Consider the following 7,641-nt stretch of genomic DNA (forward strand, 5'->3'; position numbering starts at 1 on the left):
AAAGTGCCGTAACCTATAGGGCTGAGGATCAAGAGCTGGAAAGTGGGATTAGGCTGGATAGCTCTTGTCCGGCCGGCGCGGACACGATGAGCTGAAATGGTCTCCTACCGTGCTGTAAATTTCTATGATTCTATGATTCTACGAACTCAATCAGGTTACTCAGATATGATTTGCCTTTTAACAATTCCATGCTGGCTGTCTCTTATTAACCCATGCTTCTCCAAGTGAGAATTAAATTTGTCCTTGGCAGTGGTCTCTAGTAGCCTTCCCACCACTGATGTTAGACCGATTGGCTTGTAGTTACCCACATTTATCCCTCTCCCATTTTTTGAATAGGGGTGTCAAATTTGCAGTCATCTAGTCCTCTGACACCATGCCCAAGGAGGATTGAAAGATCGTGATCAAAGCTTCTGCTGACTCTACTCTCGCTTCCCTCAGCAACCTAGGATGCATCCTATCTGGACTGGGTGACTTGTTAACTTTGAGTGATGCCAATCTATTTAGTACCTCTTTTTTATCTATCTAGGAAGACAGAAGGGGGATGAAGTTGAACCAATATGAATAGAATAGTGTAATGATGATGGTGAAAATAAGCAATTGAGTACCAGCATAAGGTAATGAGGGGTTAGTAAAAAAAATTGCGCTCAAGGATAATTTCATCATGCAACAGAGTGTTAGTTTGGTGACTAAAAGCAAGAGGTTGGTGTCGAGAGAAGTAGCAAAGTGAAATGCTTTAGAGAGGTCCTATAACAGCTGATGGCGCTGCAGCTGAAAATGGAGTGGAGAGAAGGGAGATGCAAAGGAGTCAGAAGAGAGGGGGATGTGTAAAGGAACATAAGGCTGAATGAGCTTGCAGAGTGTTATGTATGTAACTATGTAGTACTTGCCACCAGAGGGCGCAACTGTTGGAGTCCTAATGGTTACCTGCACACACGTGCAGGACCAGCATAAAAGGTTGGCTGCCATGTTGTTTAGGCACTCTGGATTGTAATAAAGAAGACTAAGGTCACACTAAGTTTAGCTCACAGTACTCAGCCTCGTGGAGTTCTTCTATACATAACAATTGGCGACGAGTAACAGAATACGAACCTTCAAGCAACTATGGCTGCCGTTGGAATATGAGAGAGATTCGTAGAGGGTAATGATTGGGAAGCCTTCGTCGAGCATCTCGACCAGTACTTCGTGGCCAACGAGCTGGAAGGAGACACTAACGAGGTCAAACGCAGGGCGGTACTCCTCACCGTCTGTGGGCCTAAATGCCACAGGAGCTGGCTGAATGTTCGAAAAGACTGACGTGCATCAACACAGACAAAGGACTGTTTATATACCACTGGTGCCCTTTCGGGATTCGCTCGGCTGCAGCCATTTTCCAGAGAAACATGGAGAGTTTGCTGAAATCTGTCCCGTGCACCATTGTGTTTCAAGACAACATCCTGATCACCGGTCTTGACACCATCGAACACCTCACAACCTGGAAGAGGTTCTAAGTCGCATAGACAGAGTGGGACTCAGGCTGAAACGCTCCAAGTGTGTTTTCCTGATGCCAGTAGTTGAATTTTTGGGGAGAAAGATTTCAGCAGATGGCATCAGGCCCACAGACTCAAAGACAGAGGCCATCAAGAATGCACCCAGACCACAGAATGTGACGGAGCTGCGTTCGTTCCTGGGACTCCTCAACTATTGCGGTAATTTTCTACCCGGGTTGAGCACGTTGTTAGAGCCTTTGCACATGTTGCTATGTAAGGGTGACGACTGGGTTTGGGACAAATCTCAAGGCACAGCCTTTGAGAAGGCCCGGAACCTGCTATGTTCAAATAAATTACTTGTACACTATGACCCATGTAAACGTTTAGTGCTAGCTTGTGACGCCTCATCGTATGGAGTCGGCTGTGTGTTACAGCAAGCAAATGTATCGGGCAACCTCCAACCGGTTGCATACGCATCTAGAAGTCTGTCTAAAGCTGAGAGAGCCTATAGTATGGTCGAGAAAGAGGCGTTAGCGTGTGTGTATGGAGTTAAGAAAATGCAGCAATACCTATTTGGACTTCGGTTTGAGCTTGAAACTGACCAAGAGCTGCTATTTTTGCTGTTTTCAGAGAGCAAAGGTATAAACACCAATGCTTCGTCCCGCATCCAAAGATGGGCACTAACATTATCCGCTTATGACTATGTTGTCTGCCACAGACCAGGCACTGAAAACTGTGCCGATGCTCTCAGCCGGCTACCATTACCCACCACTGGGGTTGAAATGGCGCAGCCCGCAGACTTGCTATTGGTCATGGATGCTTTTGAGAGCGAGGGGTCACCTGTCACGGCTCGCCAGATCAGGATCTGGACCAGCCAGGATCCTGTGCTATACTTAGTAAAGAGTTATGTTATGTCCTTACACTCTACTGCAAATCAACACGAGGCACATACTGGAGACAAGATCACTCTGTGACCTGTACCTTTATTCACAGGACCAAGGAGTGCTGACCCTGCGTGGGACCTCCCTTTATATACCTGGATGACCAGATGAGGAGTGTCTCCCACAAGTTCACCCCTGTGGTAAAGGTGTGCATTTCTTAGGTGTATACGGTGGACAGTGTTGTTACATGAAGGTTACAGTTACATGAAGGTTACATACATGACATCACCTCTCTCCCCAACATCTTTGGGTCAAAGATTGAGTCTTTCAGGCGGTTGACGCTCTCTTGTGAAGCACCGCAGTTGGGGCTCTGGTTGTTGAGCCTTGGCATGTGTCTCTGTCACCTGTGGTGATTCCGGCTTGTCCGGGCTGGCCGCAGGGACTATGCATGCTGCTGAGGGTTCTTGTTGCTCGTTCACTGTCAGTGGTGTGGGCAGCATCTCATGATGTTCCTCAGGTTCCTCAGTGTCCATGCTGAACCTATTTTTTACTTGGTCCAGATGCTTGGGGCATATCTGTCCATTGTTAAGTCTGACCACTATGATCCTATTTCCCTCTTTACCAATTACAGTACCCTCAAGCCACTTGGGCCCCAAAGCGTGATTAAGAACAAATACAGGGTCATCGATTTCTATACATCTCCCCTTTGAGTTACAGTCATGGGACTCATTTTGGGACTGGCGCTTGCCCTCAACAATGTCTGACAGGACTGGATGAATGAGGGACAGCCGAGTTTTAAGTGTACGTTTCATGAGTAGTTCCGCTGGTGGGACTCCCGTGAGTGAATACGGTCGGGACCTATAGGCCAGCAGGAGGCGCGATAGGCGGCATTGAAGGGAGGGTCCTTGAATCCGGAGCATGCCTTGTTTTATGATTTGAACCGCACGTTCCACCTGGCCATTGGAAGCCAGCTTGAACGGTGCTGTCCTGACATGTTTGATGCCATTATCTGACATGAACTCCCAGAATTCATAGCTTGTGAAACATGGGCCGTTGTCGCTAACCAGGATGTCTGGCAAGCCGTGGGTCACAAAGACCGCACGCAGACTCTCCACTGTGTGGATGTCGTGCACGAATTCAATATGATGCACTCGATCCATTTCGAATACGCAACAACGGGCCCGCATAGTCTACATGAATACGTGACCATGGCTTGGTGGGCCAGGGCCACGGGCTGAGTGGGGCCTCCCTGGGGGCATTGCCCAGCTGGGCATACGTCGTGCACCTGCGAACACAGTGTTCCAGGTCTGCATCAATTCCAGGCCACCATACATGTGACCGGGCAATGGACTTCATTAGCACAATGCCTGGGTGCTCACTGTGGAGTTCCCTGATGAATGCTTCCCTTCCCTTCTGGGGCATGACTACCCGGCTGCCCCATAGTAGGCAGTCAGTTTGGATGGAGAGTTCATCCATCCGTCTGTGAAATGGTCTGACCTCCTCAGGGCATGCTCCATGTGCGGGCGCCCAATCCCCAGTAAGGACACATTTCTTAATCAAGGATAGGAAGGGATCTCTGTTTGTCCAGGTTTTGATCTGGTGGGCTGTGATGGGGGAGCCTGCGTTGTCGAAAGCATCGACAGCCATGATCATCTCGCCGCTTTGCTCCGCTGTCCCCTCAGTGGTGGCCAGTGGAAGCCTGCTGATCGCGTCAGCGCAATTTTCGGTGCCTGGCCGGTGCTGTATGGTGTAGTCATATACAGCCAGCGTGAGAGGCCATCGCTGTATGCGAGCTGACGCATTGGCATTGACAGTTTTGCTGTCAGACAACAGGGATGTTAACGGCTTGTGGTTAATTTCTAACACGAACCTTCTGCCAAAAAGGTACTGGTGCATTTTTTTCACCCCGTAGACACATGCGAGTGCTTCCTTTTCAACCATCCCATATCCCCTTTCTGCTTGGGAGAGCGACCTGGAAGCATAAGCCACAGATTGGAGTTGGCCCTCATCATTACTCTGCTGCAACACGCACCCAACCCCATAGGATGATGCATCACATGTCAAAACCAATTTCTTACAGGGGTTGTACAGAGTCAACAGCTTGTTAGAACAAAGCAGGTTCTGCGCCCGATTGAAAGCCCGTTCCTGACAGTCCTCCCAAAACCAATCGCAACCCTTGCGCAGGAGCATGTGTAGTGGCTCCAGCAATGTGCTTAAGTTCGGCAGAAAGTTCCCGAAATAGTTCAATAGTCGCAGAAATGAACGCAACTCCGATGTGTTGCCGGGCCTGGGCGCACGACGGATCGCCTCCGTTTTGCATTTGGTAGGCCGGATCCTGTCTGCAGCAATCCTCCTGCCCAAAAACTCGACCTCTGGAGCCAAAAACACACACTTAGACTTCTTTAGTCGCAGGCCTATCCGGTCCAGTCGGCGTAGCACCTCCTCCAGGTTGTGGAGGTGTTCCTCGGTGTCTCGATCCGTGATAAGGATGTCGTCCTGAAATAGATTGTTCCGGGGATGGATTTGAGCAGGCTTTCCATGTTCCTTTGAAAGATAGCGTCTGCTGAACGAATGCCAAACAGACACCTGTTGTAGACAAACAGCCCCTTGTGCGTGGTGATGGTGGTCAGTAGCTTTGATTCTTCGGTCAGTTCTTGGGTCATGTAGGCCGAAGTGAGGTCCAACTTGGTGAACAGCTTGCCGCCTGCCAGCATGGCAAAAAGGTCCTCCGCTCTCGGAAGCTATTGGTATTGGTCTTGTAGTGACACTCGGTTGATGGTGGCCTTGTAGTCGCCACAAATCCTAACCGAGCCATCCGTTTCTAGGAGAGGGACGATGGGGCTTGCCCAGTCGCTGAATTCAACGGGCGAAATAATGCCCTCTCTTAGCAACCTGTCCAACTCACTCTCAATTTTCTCCCGCATCACATACGGCACAGCTCCGGCTTTGTGGTGCACTGGTGTGGCGTCCAGGGTGATGCGTATCACTACTTTGGTGCCTTTGAAAGTACCGACACCAGGTTGAAATAGTGACTCAAATTTCTGTAGGACCTGTGAACATGAACTTCGCTCCACAGATGAAATGGCGTGTACATCCCCCCATTTCCACTTCATCTCGGCTAGCCAGCTCCTCCCCAAAAGCGCGGGACCATTTCGCGGGACAATCCAGAGTGACAGTCGGTTCTCTGATCCATTATGTGTGACCACCAACATTGTACTGCCGAGCACTGGAATGATCTCTTTGGTGTACATCCATAGTTGTGTGTCAATGCGTTCTAGTTTGGGTCTGCTAGCTCTGAGTGGCCATAGTTTCTCGAATTGTTGGACAGTCATAAGTGACTGGCTGGCTCCTGTGTCCAGTTCCATGCGTACCGGGATGCCGTTTAACAGTACTCTCATCTTCATAGGTGGCGTTTTTGTGTATGAGCTGTGGATGTTTGCCAACTGAACCCGCTGAACTTCAGCATCCATTGCTGTGTCCCAAGCATAACCTTGCCTTGCAGACCCCTCTTATGGTTCATCCGCTTCGTAAACCAGCCTCGCTGCGGGCTTCCTGCACATTCTGGCTAAATGTCCACTGAAGTTACAATTCCTGCAGATAAATTGTTGAAACCTGCAGGTTTTCGCAGCATGTCTGCCCCCGCACCTCCAGCATGAGCTGAGATTGTTGTGAACAAAAGAGCTGTTACCAGACATTCCTCTCTGATTGTCTCTTTGATTACTCTTGAGCACTCTGTTAGTGAGTGTCAGTGGCCCCATCCCGAGACGTATTGTCCCTTGTGATGGTGTAATTGTCTGTTCGACCTGCCATTGTCTCTGTTGAGGACCCACCCTAGAGACTGTTACTGCCTGGTTGGTGTCGAATTGCCCTTGCCTGCCTGCGTGGTTCTGAGTCGTGTTTACCATGTTAACACCCTGCTCCATCGCCACGTTTGGAGCAGAGTTGCGCGCGTATATGATCTTGGTTTCCTCCTCCCCCGCCATGAAGGTTTGAGGCATCAACGCCGCTGCTTCCAAGGTCAAGTCCTTGGTCTCAATTAGCTTTCTAAAAATCCCGGCATGACCAAAGCCCTCAATGAAGAAATCCCGCAACATCTCCCCCCTGCAGGCGTCTGTGAACTTAGAGGCTGGCCAAGCACCGAAGGTCCGCAACGAAGTCTGGTATGCTCTGCCCTTCCCGACGTCGGTGCGTATAGAATCGGGCCATGTGTACACTACTCGCCAGTTTGTGGTGCTCATCGATCAGTTTGCTGAGCTCCTCGAAGGTCTTGGGTGCGAGCAGGTCTTTCATCAGCGCGTACGTCTTAGGTCCACAGCTGGTCAGTAGATGGGCCCTTCACTTGTCAACCGCTGCCGCTCCCAGCCAGTCCTTCATGACAAAGCTCTGCTGGAGCCTCTCAACGAAATCGGCCCAGTCCTCACCAACACAGTACCGTTCCTCTGTGCTACCGGTGGCCATTCTCGTGAGTCGTTGATTCCCGTTTCTCGTCGCCAAATGTTATGTCCTTACACTCTACTGCAAATCAGCACAAGGCACATACTGGAGACAAAGTCACTCTGTGACCTGTACCTTTATTCACAGGACCAAGGAGTGCTGACCCTGCCTGGGACCTCCCTTTATATACCTGGATGACCAGGTGAGGAGTGTCTCCCACAAGTTCACTCCCTGTGGTCAAGATGTGCATTTCTTAGGTGTATACAGTGTACAGTGTTGTTACATGAAGGTTACAGTTACATGAAGGTTACATACATGACAAGTTACGTCCTAAATAGGAACTGGTTGGCCGTTCCTGGGGAAATGCAAGATGAAATTTCACCGATGCAAAGATCAAATGTCCATCCAGTCGAATTGTCTCTTATGAGGTAATCCTGTGATTTTGCCAAAAAAAGGCAGGGAAATGTTTATACGCGACCTACACAGTACCCACCCAGGCATTGTCATGATGAAGGCAATTGCCAGGTCACATGTTTGGTGGCCCGGCATTGACTCGGACTTGGAGTCATGCGTGCATCAGTACAACACTTGCTCGCAACTGAGCAATGCACCAAGAGAGGCTCCACTGAGTCTGTGGTCATGGCCCTCCAAACCGTGGTCCAGGATCCACTTGGTTTTTCTGGCCCCTTTCTAGGAAAGATGTTTTTAGTTGTAGTGGATGCTTACTCCAAATGGATTGAATGCGTAATCATGTCATCCAGCACGTCCACAGCCACCATTGAAAGCCTCCAGGCCATGATCGCCACCCATGGCTTGCCCGGCGTCCTTGTCAGCGACAATGGACCTTGTTTCACCACTCG

The sequence above is a fragment of the Pristiophorus japonicus genome, chromosome 1 (genome assembly GCF_044704955.1).
Source record: "Pristiophorus japonicus isolate sPriJap1 chromosome 1, sPriJap1.hap1, whole genome shotgun sequence".
Lineage (NCBI taxonomy): Eukaryota > Metazoa > Chordata > Chondrichthyes > Pristiophoridae > Pristiophorus > Pristiophorus japonicus.